Here is a 15,506-nt window from a genome sequence, read left to right on the forward strand (position 1 = left end):
ACGCCCTCTTCCTGTCAATCACCGTGCGTTCGGCTGTGTGAATGGATTCTTCGTTAAATACATTGCTTATCAACGAACCGCTTTGTACTTGTACGACGCACCTGCGCATTGCGGTACATACGCAGGCACAGTTTAGCTGCGGTTGAGATGATTGCTGCACTGCAAAAAGTTGCTAGCAAGCGATCAACTCAGAATGACCCCCATTGTCTTCCACAGAAATTTTTATGACTGGGCTGTTATTAATGTCATAAATATGACTATTCTCCCTAGATTCCAATTACCCTTCCTCCAATATTTCTCTCTGTGTTACATAATGTATTACGTGATTTGTGGAGGGAGAAGACCGAGATTTAAACACCAAATACTTTTTAGGTGCAATTCTCAAGGGGGCAGTAAACTTTTTATGATCTTAGTGTACCATCAGGCAGCGCTGCTGAGTAGAATTTTGGAGTGGATGAGGGATTTGGTGGGCAAGCAATGGGTACAGATAGAAGCATTCTATTCCGATTTATGCCTTAACTTTATCCCCTGGTTTTTGGATGTTGGTAGAAAAGATCACCCGACAGTGGGCCCTACTTTACCTATGTGGAGAAAGTTACGGATAAAGTTGGGCATGACTACAGTGGTGTCCCCAATGACCCCCATTGTTCAGAATTCCTGATTCCTACCAGGTATGTCAGGTTATGCCATTACTTCTTGGAAAGTGGCAGGTATCACCAGATTATGCCATTAGTTTTCAGGTGGTTCACATAAATTCATTGAGAGGCTGGTGGAGGAGTCAGGACTGACTAACACAGACTATTGGTTTTACTTACAGATATGCCATTTTGTTTCATATTTGGGAAGACCTATTGTCTAGCATAGGGATTTAACTTTGTTTGAAAAGCTGTGCACTAAACCACAAGTTCCCACTCAAATTATATCTGATTTATATCACATTCTCCTATCAGCAATTTTACCCTCTGACCCACCATATCTAGAGACCTGGGATGGTCTCTTGATATGGGTGCATTGGGATAAGATACACCAGAAAACCAGGGCCTGCTCGAACAGCATGGAGGTAGCGGAGACCCATTTTTAAGCAATTGTCAAGATGGTACTGTTGCCCAACTATTATACATAAATTCTGTCCAGGCGTATCACCTCTCTGCTAGTGGTGTGGTAGGGATCAGGGTTCATTAATGCATACTTGGTGGGTGTGCCCTTCCATCACCCAATATTGGGAAAATATTAAGAAGCTGAAGGTGGAGATACTGGGTTTTCCTGTCCCGCAGAGACCGGACTTTTGGTAATTATCCCATTCAGATATTTCTATATCTAACTATAAAGTCTCTACTCAGGCATATGAATAATGCAGCCAGAGTGGTACTTCTGGTGCGCTGGTGATCATTCTCCCCACCTACTCTATGGGATTGTGCCAACGTATGGACTTTTATATGGCTATGGATAAAATTACTCTACTCCTGAGAGGCATGGTATCTATCAAGCTACAGTATATGGTTTGGATGGTTGGAAGTCAAAGCATCCTCTTCCTACAAGACCTTGGTACCTATTGGTTTGGTTTGACCAGAATAGTGAAATTGTTGACCATAATGATTTTAGTATTAACACCCCCTTTTAGGTTCAGTCAGTCAGTTTGAATTGACTTCAACACTTGCACTTTAAGCTCCCTGCCACCACAGTTAGCTCTGAACACTGATTAAGTACTATGACATAATTAATTTTTACATATTGTGTATTTCATTGTTTACATTAAATCATTTATACAATGTCAATTTTGAAAATGATGCTTGAAAATATTTAATATATATATTTAATATAAATAGACTTTATTTAAAAAAATAATAATAACTTGAAGTTTCACAATATCACATCGCAATCCCTTTGTCTATTCAGTGCATAAATTAGAACACAATGAAGAATCAATACACTTACCAAAGATTAGATACCCAGGTACCAATATTTCTCAAAGGAATAGTTAGTTATATATTATTTTGATATCTTAATTTTTTAATGATGTTGAGGCTGCAGGCTAATTCAGAAAGCATCTGTCACTCATGATTTAAACATCAAAGGCAATGCCCAATTAACTTTTGTGAATATGCACAAATGAGTTCCGTTATTCAAATGAAGAAAATCCACATTAGGGGTCATACTAAGTCCATTGATGAGTTTACATGTACCACATGGCTCAGATTTTGGCTTTTCAATTTCATTGCTGTGTCTTATCATCTTGCAGAATTGACATTTACATGGCCGCTTTAGATAAAAATGTTATTTTACACTTTAAAAAAAAGTAATTTCAACTACAATATTGAAGAATGTATACACCCTGCTGATATGGGCTGTATAGTAATTTTAATATTAAAGCGTCATATATGATTTACTATTTTAAAGACATATTTTAACACTAGCAAACATGTAAAAGTCTCTAAATGATAAAATTACTTTTATATGTAACCTAGTGTATATAATCATTGACATAAATTCAGGGGGAACAAGTCAAATGGCTGACAATGACCATGACAACATTCAAAAAATGTTGACTCCACAATGTCTATGGTTAATCTGTTGAAATTGTTGACCGTAGGCTTTAGCTGCAGTTGGGAAGGTTAGGGTAAGACTGCGGTCGGGGAGGTTAGAATTAGGCATTAAAGCAGTGATGTGGAACCTTTGGCACTCCAGCTGTTGTTGAACTACACATCCAAGCATGCCCTGCTACAGTTTTAGCATGGCCAAATAGCAAAACTGTAGAAGGCCATGCTGGGATGTGTAGTTCAACAACAGCTGGAGTGCCAAAGGTTATGACCATGAAAACATTTTCAAGTCAACATTATGACTCTCGATATATCGTTCCCAACCCCATCATGACCAAACATCCTGCTGCAAAATGTCACCCCTGCAGTTGACTCTCGAATGTCCCTCTCCAGGATATCCTGCAGAAGAGTCCCACAAAGTCAGCAACTATGATCATCTGAGTCCACAACTCTGATAAAATTGGAAGTAACAACAAGACAAAGTTTGTGAAAATGGTAAATTCCAGTATTGTCCATTATTTAACAGAACTGCATTGTGCATATGTATATGTACATTTGTGCATGATCTGCTGTTTTGAAATATATGGATAAATGTAGTTTCAAGTGAGAGTGTTTAAAAATAAAGACTAAATATGTTTCCATACCATGCATTGAATATAGGAAAACAGAAAAAGACTGTTTAAGAAGACTAAATCTCTAAACAGTGAATTTGCATATTTTAAAAGTTGTGTGGAAGAAAAAAATTCAATACAAGCGAGAATGTATAAAATAAAGACTACTGAAGTTACTGATGACTCTGCAGGCTGTTGTAGTGCAATTTGTTCTGGATTTATATTTCCGTTAGTTCTATTTAAGTGCTTTGTACCGATGAAGAGAATTTGCTGTTGTTTAAAATAAAGTTAACACACTTTTCTTTTGTAAGAAAAGAAAGCTGTTCACTTTTAGTTAGAGACCTCATACCCAATTCCTTATATTATTTAGGCTTTAAAATTTTTCTGCTATGCTACCTCAGCACAATGCAAGCAGAATGCCGATAGGTATGGTTACACCAGAAACAGTTTTAGTTTACATTTATTTTGCCCTCAACTACAAAGCCTTCAAAAACACCAACCCTTAATACATCTCTCTTGTCAAAAACACTTGCTCTCATCCTGTAAGCTTTACTGTGTCTCTGACAAGCATCTCACCTCCACCCTGATAACTGCAGTGTGTCACATTTCTGCATACAAGGCTTCGGGGTATATGCAATTGCAGTCGAATCCCAGATGGAATTTTACCGTTTTTTTGGATTCGACACAATACGACAGTCGAATCCCGGCCGCCGGGACCCGAATTCAACATATTCAATAAAAAACGGATTCGACAGTCCCGCTGTCGAAAAACGGCCCAATTGACCTGTGTGCGTCCTGGATACAACTTCATGGATGGCACAAAAGTGTTAAAAAATCCCTGAAAAAAATTGCGTGGGGTCCCCCCTCCTAAGCATAACCAGCCTCGGGCTCTTTGAGCCGGTCCTGGTTGTAAAAATACGGGGGGGAAAATGACATGGGATCCCCCGTATTTTAACAACCAGCACCGGGCTCTGCGTCCGGTCCTGGTGCCAAAATAGCGGGGGACAAAAGACTTAGGGGTTCCCCGTATTTTTAACACCAGCGCCGGGCTCCACTAGTCAGAGAGATAATGCCACAGCCGGGGGACACTTTTATATCGGTCCCTGCGGCCCTGGCATTAAATCACTAACTAGTCACCACTGGCCGGTCCCCCCCCCCCCCCCCTCCAGCCACCCAATCCAACGGCAGCGGATGGGAGGCTGATAGCCTTGTGTCAAAAAAAGAATATTGTTTTTTTTGTAGCAGAACTATAAGTCCCAGCAAGCCTCCCCCGCAAGCTGGTACTTGGAGAACCACAAGTACCAGCATGCAGGGGGAAAACGGGCCCGCTGGTAGCTTTATTACATACATGCACACCGACATACACACATACTTACCTATGTTGACACGAAGGTACCCCATGGATTCTACGTGGAGAAGGGGACCGAGCCTTCGTGTCAACATAGGTAAGTATGTGTGTATGTCGGTGTGCATGTATGTAATAAAGTTATACTGTCACGGTGTGTGGGTACTGTTTTTATTTGGGTATTTTTTTTGTAGTAGAACTACAGGTACCAGCGGGCCTGTTTTCCCCCCGCATGCTGGTACTTGTGGTTCTCCAAGTACCAGCTTGCGGGGAGGCTTGCTGGGACTTGTAGTTCTGCTACAAAAAAACAATATTCTTTTTTTTGACACAAGGCTATCAGCCTCCCATCCGCCGCCCTTGGATGGAGGGGACAGCCTCGGGCTTCACCCCTGGCCCTTGGGTGGCTGGATGGCGGTACCTTGATATAAGGGGTCCCCACTCCTCCAGGGTATCCTGGCCAGGGTTGACTACTTAGTGATTTAATGCCAGGGCTGCAGGGACCGATATAAAAGTGTCCCCCGGCTGTGGCATTATCTCTCTGACTAGTAGAGCCCGGTGCTGGTTTAAAAAATACGGGGGACCCCTACGTCTTTTGTCCCCCGTATTTTTGGCACCAGGACTGGACGCAGAGCCCAGTGCTTGTAGTTAAAATACGGGGGATCCCCTGTCATTCCCCCCCCCCCCGTATTTTTACAACCAGGACCGGCTCAAAGAGCCCGAAGCTGGTTATGCTTAGGAGGGGGGATCCCACGCATTTTTGTTTCTGAAATTTTAACCCATTCCCACCCCTTCCCACTGAAAAACATGCTCTGATCGCTCCATATTATTTTAGTCAGTAAAAAAAAAATATTTTTAAAAAATCTATTAAATATAACTTGTGGCTCCTAAATAGACAAACCAAGTAGATAATCCCTTCTAATATAAATAGATATGCTATTAGCAATCAAAAAACACACACACAAAAACATGTTTTTAAAAATTTTTATTAGATCACGACAGCAAAATGAGGCAGAATGAAATTGACAAAATGACTGTCGAAAAGCACTATTGTCGAATCAACATTCTTCAATTGAATATACTTTTGTCGAAAAGCCGCATTTTTACCATTGCAGACATGTCGAATTTGAGTAAATGTCGAATTGCAAAAAGTCGAATCTGAAACGGCAGATTTTTTGTCGAAAAGTACTGTTTTGCATTGTCGAATCCAATTCGACAGGTTTTTTTTGTCGAAAATGCCCCGTTTTTCGACATTTGCGGCAATTCGACCGCAATTGCATATACCCCTTCATCTGCTACACTACTCGGTTATGGAATTCTCTACCATGCTCTTTTTTACCCACTATCCAGACTGACTCTGTAGATCATTGCTGCACTTCACAATTCAACAATAATAAAAATAATAATAATGTTATAACAATGTATGCCAAACATTTTTTTATTCAAAACACCTTAAAGTCTGAGGATGGTTTTTGCAAAGCTTGGAAAGAGATAAAATTGTGAGAGATAAAGTACCAAACCATCAGCTCCTAACTGCCATGTTACAGGCTGTGGACAGATGTATTATGCCTGGAGAAGTTATAAAGTGGAAGGTGAGTGAAATGCACCAGCCAGTCAGCTTCTGTCATTTTTTAAACCTGGCCTGTGATTTGACAGGAGCTGATTGGCTGGTGCATTATCACCTCTCAATTTATTACTTCTCCAGGCTTAACGCATGTGCCTCACAGTCTGTAAAATGTTAGGCAGAATCTGATTGGTTAGTACTTTAGCTCACAGAATTGTATCTCTTTCCAAGTTTTGATACCTTCTACCCTTAGGCCAGTATCCTATTAGCTGCAATAACAGCTTTTTGACTTAAAAGCCATCTTTTTGCAGGTCCTATTGTATGGTTATCATGAAAATAAATCCTGTTAACTTTTGCAGGTTTTGCTATCGGGAGTCCACTTTTCTCTATAGGCAAAAAGTGACTTTTCTCAGAAAAGCTATTGAGTTAGAAACCATCGATAAATTAACAGTGGATTGTCTTCATCTACTTTGAAATGGTAAAAATAATATATATATTTTTAAATGTGGATTATTAATTATTTTTTGTTTTTCTTTCCCTCCAAAAAATATTTTTTGTTGTACCTAAGAAAGCTTGGGCAGCTTCTTATGTGTGTGAAATTTTAAGAATTATTTTTCCAAATGTTGTTTTTACTACAGATTACATGTGGAGGATTCCCTGCTCTGTCTACAGTACTGAGAACAATGATGTTACACTACAGAAAATACTGATGTTAGGACTGAGAAGGCTGATGTTACGCAGCTGTATGGAAAATGGAATGCGACCATGGACTTATGAGGCCTATTTCACGCAATTTTGGATAGATAATGTGAGTATCTCTTCTAATGGTCATCTTCTATCTGTGTCTAATTTTAAATAACTATTTTCTTTTACTTTTCGTGTATGTACCTGTTTTTCTTAAAACTCCCTCTTAAACAAACACCTTTCAATTGTTCAGTTTCAAAATAACCTTACAATCACCATTAATATTTCTTCAGCTTCACCAAAATATACTGTAATTTCCTCTTCTTCGCTATCTTTACCTAAATCAAGTACTGTACCCCCTTTTTATTCATTTTCACACTTTTAACCAAAGCAGCACAATTTCACTTGTTTGTTTCAGAAATACCCTTTTATTTTGTATTATATATATTATTATACTATATTATATAGTCATCTATTAACAATGCTCTGATGAGTGTCCTTTCACCTGGGGTGTACTTGTCACTGCAGCAAGCCAAATTGATTAAGCACTGCACACCTCTGTCTCCACACTGCAAGTCAAACAAAATGATGGCTGGGCTCCTCACGGTAAGTTCTTAAGTATTACGATAAAAGAGCGGGAAATTGTCAAGTTCATTTGCCCTAGTGCTGGATTGGTCAGCTTTCATGCGAGTAAACTGGAACTTTATTATTTATTATTATTTATTAACAGTTTATTATATAGCGCAGCATATTCCGTTGTGCTTTACAATTTCAACAACAGTAATAGAACAAAACTGGGTAATAACAGACAGACATAGAAGTAGGAAGGCCCTGTTCACAATCTTGCAATCTATAGGGAAAAAGGCATTGACACACAAGGATAGGTTGTACATATTGGGTGGGACTGAAATTTGATTATCTTGTCTGAGGAGGTGAGTTTGCAGGGAACGCTCGAGGCCAGCGCTACCAATAGGCAGCTTTAGGCAGCTGCCTATGGGCGCTGCCCACTGAAGGGCGGCACGCTCCTGCTGAATTAGTTTTACTTAAAATTTTGTTGTGCTAGGCTATCCAAGCAGCAGCCACGGCATAGATCTGGCCAGCCACCACTATCAGTCACCCTCACCTCCAGCCAGGGTAAACTGCATTTGCTGCACCACCTCCGATGACGGACCCCGGACATAACTGCCCGACAACAAGCAGGAACAGCGGTGGCTACCTCTCACCTCTGCTGCCGTATTGACCTCAGCCAGGCTGCGGTACACGTTAATCATTTGGGGCGCCCATACCAATTGTCAGCGGCTGGCAGGCAGCCTGTTGCACGATGCAGCTGTGGCTCTCTATACTGACCGGACAGGCAGCAACGTCCTCTCTTTCCTCCCCCTAAGTGACCGGTCTCCGTGGCCCCTCTTAAGGCCATAGACAGGGAGTCATGGTCGCTGCCCCCAGCCTTCCATGCTCCCTCTGCCACAATTTGCCACAAGTTGCTGGCGGTCGCCCGTCTTCTCCCAACTCCCTTGTATCTGCCTGACCCCGACTGTCTCCACCTTCTGCTCCTGCAACCCTAGTCAGTGTGCAGAGAGAAGCGACGCAGTGCTTCCATGGAACCACACATCTATGACAAACAGTCCCAGCCACAGACAGCAAAAAAGTAAGCGAAAATCATGTATGGCATCTTGATATTAAGCTACATAAGGCTTGTTGATAGGTATAATTTATATAGAGGAAGTGGGGTGTGGGGGTGATAGGCACAATGTGTATATAAGATGTGGGGGTGATTAACAGAAAATATATAATGGAGTCCACAAAATGATACTATATATATATATATATATATGCTCAAGTTCAGAATGTGGGACCCCCTGGGTCTTCAGTTTCACTATCCAAGTGGATATGTAATGGGCATAGTAACCTGTGGCAAGCGAGGGTACGTTTTACTGTTCTGAACAAGTTTAATGATGTTCTGAAGCAGTTTACAGTAGTTAAGCTAACCCAGGAGGTCCCATATTCGGAACTTGAACTCTATCTATCTATCTATCTATCTATCTATCTATCTATCTATCTATTTTATAAACAAGAAAGGGGATATGGGGCACATAATCAGTTAATATATATACATGAATGGGTGTGACTTGGATTTGCAACTATAATTAAAGAAACATAATAGGCACTGACTGGGTTTCATGAAAAGGATATACTGTATTATAAAAAGGTTGAATTCATTTATGGATATATAATACATATATAATGTTGTTTTATTGTTATGTATAAAGCAGTGGTTTCCAAACTTTTTTGAATCACGGCGCCCTAGAATATCAGAATTTTTTTCACGGCACCCCTAGGCCAAAAATTTCTTATTGAGAAATTTAGAAAGAAATATTACATTAAGTAGATCGCATTTATATGTCATCCTTAGGGTCAGTTGTGTGGTGAGGGACAAGATTTGCTTCTGTTTGGCCACATATTTTATGACTGGCAGCCACCAGCACTGGTTTTGCCTATTATATTGACCATAAATAATTTGAATTGGTCCTGGACCACCAACCCAGGGCACCCCTGCAAGTGTCCCAAGGCACTCCAGGGAGCCACGGCACACAGTTTGGTAACCTCTGGTATAAAGTGTACCCTGGCAGCATTTAAAGCACATTGCAGGGAGTACTACTGTGTGTCAGAACTTAAATGAACTCTACTGTGTGCCGTAACATGGACAGGTTCTACAGTGTAGTTTAATGTAAATGGGATTTACTGTGGTGTAACGTGAATAAGGGGTACTACTGTGTGACATAACGTGAATAAGGGACACTACTGTGTGAAGAAACATCAATAAGAGGCACTACTGTGATGTAACATGAATAAGGTGTGGTGGGGATGTGCTTAAGTTTTGCATAGGGTGCCAAGAAACCTCAAACCGTCCCTGGAAACACTGGAAGGTTTGGATATTACAGGTAGATCTTATTGTGCATGGGAGGGCATTCCAGAGTGGGTGCATCCCAGAAAAGTCCTGTAATTTTGAGTAAGAGCAAGTAATGCACGTGAATGAAAACTAAAATCTTGTGCAGAGAGGAGAGGTCGGGTAGTGAAACATTTTGAGATGAGTAAAGAGATGTATGTTGGTGCAGTTTGGTTAATAGCCTTGTATGTACAGTTTGTAAAAGTATTTTATATTAAATACTGTAGAATACCGGTAACCAATGAAGGGACTGACAGACTGGATTCAAAGATGATAAACGTTGAGCAAGGAAAATCAGCCTTGCAGCTTCATTCATGAAGTACTGTAGTAGTGAGAGCCTATTTTTGGGCAGACCAGTAAGGAGACTATTGCAATAATGCGGGAGACAATGAGTGTAAGTATTAGAGTTTTTGTAGTGTCTTGTGTAAGATATGGTCATATTTTGGATATGTTTCTTAGATGTATGTAACATGATTTTAAGATAGATTAAATGTGGGGAACAAAGAACAGTTCAGAGTCAAGAATGACACCTAGGCAGCGAAGGTTAAGTTTTCAACAGTGATTGAGCTATCAGGTTGGAAAGTGTTATTGGCTGGTGGAAATATAATTAATTCTGTTTCGGGGATATTAGGTTTGAGGTAGCGAGATGACATCCAAGATGAAATGGCAGAAAGGCATTCAGTGACATAGCTTAATACAGATGGTGACAAATTGGGGGGCGATAGGTAGATTTGTGTATCATCCGCATATGGATGATACTGAAATCCTAAAGAGCTGATTAGTTTGCTAAGAGATGCAGTAAAGATTGAGAAAAACAGAGGACCTAAAACTGAGCCTTGCGGTACTCCCATTGATAGATGTAGCGAAGAGAAGGTGTATTCAGAGAAACAAACACTAAAAGAACAATTAGGTATGTTGACAACTAAGAAAGGGCAGTGTCCTGGATCTTTAGATTTAGCATATCACTCGCTACATTAGTCAGTGCTGTCTCTGTGGAGTGTTGGGCATGAAAGCCTAACTGAAGTGGGTCTAGTTAGTTGTGTGGGTTAAGTATGTGTGTGTAGCTTGTAGGGCATGAGAGCTGAGAAATGGAACAGTACTTTGAGAGAGTCAGGGTTAGAATTTAGCTTTTTTTCAGAATGGGCTAATCATTGCATGTTTAAACAGGGATGGAAAGATACCAGTAGAGAGAGAGATTACAGATTTTAGTTAAGGTTGGGATGAGCACAGGAGACAGAGCTTTACTTATTTGTGAGGGAATAGGATCAATAGGAGAGGTAGTAGAATATGTGAATGAGTAGAGCATAGATACTTTATCTTTACAGTATTTGTATGATCAAATGAAGAAAGGTACCATAGGGTTCAGGAAGTGAATTGAGCAGGTCACTGGCTGTGGAAGAGCATTACAGTACATTTAATTTCATTTCAGATCTTATCAATTTTGTCCTTGAAATATGAAGCTAGATCTTGTGCACTAATAGTAGCTGGTGGGATTGGTAAGGGAGGGAGGGTTGAGAATAGAGATGTGCACCGGAAATTTTTCGGGTTTTGTGTTTTGGTTTTGGGTTCGGTTCCGTGGCCGTGTTTTGGGTTCGAACGCGTTTTGGCAAAACCTCACCGAATTTTTTTTGTCGGATTCGGGTGTGTTTTGGATTCGGGTGTTTTTTTTTCCAAAAACCCTAAAAAACAGCTTAAATCATAGAATTTGGGGGTCATTTTGATCCCAAAGTATTATTAACCTCAATAACCATAATTTCCACTCATTTTCAGTCTATTCTGAACACCTCACACCTCACAATATTATTTTTAGTCCTAAAATTTGCACCGAGGTCGCTGGATGACTAAGCTCAGTGACCCAAGTGGCCGACACAAACACCTGGCCCATCTAGGAGTGGCACTGCAGTGTCACGCAGGATGGCCCTTCCAAAAAACACTCCCCAAACAGCACATGACGCAAAGAAAAATGAAAGAAAAAAGAGGTGCAAGATGGAATTGTCCTTGGGCCCTCCCACCCACCCTTATGTTGTATAAACAGGACATGCACACTTTAACCAACCCATCATTTCAGTGACAGGGTCTGCCACACGACTGTGACTGAAATGACGGGTTGGTTTGGACCCCCACCAAAAAAGAAGCAATTAATCTCTCCTTGCACAAACTGGCTCTACAGAGGCAAGATGTCCACCTCATCATCATCCTCTGATTCATCACCGTGTACATCCCCCTCCTCACAGATAATCAATTCGTCCCCACTGGAATCCACCATCACAGCTCCCTGTGTACTTTGTGGAGGCAATTGCTGCTGGTGAATGTCTCCATGGAGGAATTGATTATAATTCATTTTAATGAACATCATCTTCTCCACATTTTATGGAAGTAACCTCGTACGCCGATTGCTGACAAGGTGAGCGGCGGCACTAAACACTCTTTCGGAGTACACACTTGTGGGAGGGCAACTTAGGTAGAATAAAGCCAGTTTGTGCAAGGGCCTCCAAATTGCCTCTTTTTCCTGCCAGTATACGTACGGACTGTCTGACGTGCCTACTTGGATGTGGTCACTCATATAATCCTCCCCCATTCTTTCAATGGAGAGAGAATCATATGCAGTGCCAGTAGACGACATGTCCGTAATCGTTGGCAGGTCCTTCAGTCCGGACCAGATGTCAGCATCAGCAGTCGCTCCAGACTGCCCTGCATCACCGCCAGCGGGTGGGCTCGGAATTCTGAGCCTTTTCCTCGCACCCCCTGTTGCGGGAGAATGTGAAGGAGGAGATGTTGACAGGTCGCGTTCCGCTTGACTTGACAATTTTCTCACCAGCAGTTCTTTGAACCCCTGCAGACTTGTGTCTGCCGGAAAGAGAGATCCACGGTAGGTTTTAAATCTAGGATCGAGCACGGTGGCCAAAATGTAGTGCTCTGATTTCAACTGATTGACCACCCGTGAATCCTTGTTAAGCGAATTAAGGGCTCCATCCACAAGTCCCACATGCCTAGCGGAATCGCTCAGTGTTAGCTCCTCCTTCAATGTCTCCAGCTTCTTCTGCAAAAGCCTGATGAGGGGAATGACCTGACTCAGGCTGGCAGTGTCTGAACTGACTTCACGTGTGGCAAGTTCAAAAGGTTGCAGAACCTTGCACAACGTTGAAATCATTCTCCACTGCGCTTGAGACAGGTGCATTCCACCTCCTATATCGTGGTCAGTTGTATAGGCTTGAATGGCCTTTTGCTGCTCCTCCAACCTCTGAAGCATATAGAGGGTTGAATTCCACCTCGTTACCACTTCTTGCTTCAGATGATGGCAGGGCAGGTTCAGGCGTTTTTGGTGTTGCTCCAGTCTTCTGTACGTGGTGCCTGTACGCCGAAAGTGTCCCGCAATTCTTCTGGCCACCAACAGCATCTCTTGCACGCCCCTGTCGTTTTTTAAATAATTCTGCACCACCAAATTCAAGGTATGTGCAAAACATGGGACGTGCTGGAATTTGCCCAGATTTAATGCACACACAATATTGCTGGCGTTGTCCGATGCCACAAATCCACAGGAGAGTCCAATTGGGGTAAGCCATTCTGCGATGATCTTCCTCAGTTGCCGTAAGAGGTTTTCAGCTGTGTGCGTATTCTGGAAAGCGGTGATACAAAGCGTAGCCTGCCTAGGAAAGAGTTAGCGTTTGCGAGATGCTGCTACTGGTGCCGCCGCTGCTGTTCTTGCGGCAGGAGTCAATACATCTACCCAGTGGGCTGTCACAGTCATATAGTCCTGAGTCTGCCCTGCTCCACTTGTCCACATGTCCGTGGTTAAGTGGACATTGGGTACAACTGCATTTTTTAGGACACTGGTGAGTCTTTTTCTGAGGTCTGTGTACATTTTCGGTATCGCCTGCCTAGAGAAATGGAACCTAGATGGTATTTGGTACCGGGGACACAGTACCTCAAACAAGTCTATAGTTGGCTCTGCAGTAATGATGGATACCGGAACCACGTTTCTCACCGCCCAGGATACCAAGGCCTCAGTTATCCGCTTTGCAGCAGGATGACTGCTGTGATATTTCATCTTCCTCGCAAAGGACTGTTGGACAGTCAATTGCTTGGTGGAAGTAGTAAAAGTGGTCTTACGACTTCCCCTCTGGGATGACCATCGACTCCCAGCAGCAACAACAACAGCGCCAGCAGCAGTAGGCGTTACACGCAAGGATGCATCGGAGGAATCCCAGGCAGGAGAGGACTCGTCAGAATTGCCAGTGACATGGCCTGCAGGACTATTGGCATTCCTGGGGAAGGAGGAAATTGACACTGAGGGAGTTGGTGGGGTGGTTTGCGTGAGCTTGGTTACAAGAGGAAGGGATTTACTGGTCAGTGGACTGCTTCCGCTGTCGCCCAAAGTTTTTGAACTTGTCACTGACTTATGATGAATGCGCTGCAGGTGACGTATAAGGGAGGATGTTCCGAGGTGGTTAACGTCCTTACCCCTACTTATTACAGCTTGACAAAGGCAACACACGGCTTGACACCTGTTGTCCGCATTTCTGTTGAAATACTTCCACACCGAAGAGCTGATTTTTTTGGTATTTTCACCAGGCATGTCAATGGCCATATTCCTCCCACGGACAACAGGTGTCTCCCCGGGTGCCTGACTTAAACAAACCACCTCACCATCAGAATCCTCCTTGTCAATTTCCTCCCCAGCGCCAGCAACACCCATATCCTCCTCATCCTGGTGTACTTCAACACTGACATCTTCAATCTGACTATCAGGAACTGGACTGCGGGTGCTCCTTCCAGCACTTGCAGGGGGCGTGCAAATGGTGGAAGGCGCATGCTCTTCACGTCCAGTGTTGGGAAGGTCAGGCATCGCAACCGACACAATTGGACTCTCCTTGTGGATTTGTGATTTCGAAGAACGCACAGTTCTTTGCTGTGCTTTTGCCAGCTTAAGTCTTTTCATTTTTCTAGCGAGAGGCTGAGTGCTTCCATCCTCATGTGAAGCTGAACCACTAGCCATGAACATAGGCCAGGGCCTCAGCCGTTCCTTGCCACTCTGTGTGGTAAATGGCATATTGGCAAGTTTACGCTTCTCCTCCGACGATTTTATTTTAGATTTTTGAGTCCTTTTTTTACTGATATTTTGTGTTTTGGATTTTACATGCTCTGTACTATGACATTGGGCATCGGCCTTGGCAGATGACGTTGATGGAATTTCATCGTCTCGGCCATGACTAGTGGCAGCAGCTTCAGCACGAGGTGGAAGTGGATCTTGATCTTTCCCTATTTTTGGAACCTCAACATTTTTGTTCTCCATTTTTAATAGGCACCACTAAAAGGCACCTCAGGTAAACAATGGAGATGGATGGATACTAGTATACTTATGGATGACGAGTGACTGCCGACACAGAGGTAGCTACAGCCGTGGACTACCGTACTGCGTCTGCTAGTATAGAGATGATAATGATATAAAAAATATATATATATATCACTACTGCAGGTATATATAATATAATGACGGACCTGCTGGACACTGTCAGCAGACTCCTAAACTACTAGTATGAAGAAGATAGAAAAAAAACCCCCACCACAGGTAGGTATACAATTATGGACGAGCACTGACGACACAGAGGTAGCTACAGCCGTGGACTACCGTACTGCGTCTGCTAATATAGAGATGATAAAGATGATAGAGATGAACAAAAAAAATATAACACTACTGCAGGTAAATATATATATAATATAATGAATGACGGACCTGCTGGACACTGTCAGCAGAATGCGTTTATAGAATAAAAAATAAAAAAACCACAGGAGTGTTTAACTTTTTCAGGCAGACAATATA

Source organism: Pseudophryne corroboree, chromosome 5, assembly GCF_028390025.1.
Source record: "Pseudophryne corroboree isolate aPseCor3 chromosome 5, aPseCor3.hap2, whole genome shotgun sequence".
Lineage (NCBI taxonomy): Eukaryota > Metazoa > Chordata > Amphibia > Anura > Myobatrachidae > Pseudophryne > Pseudophryne corroboree.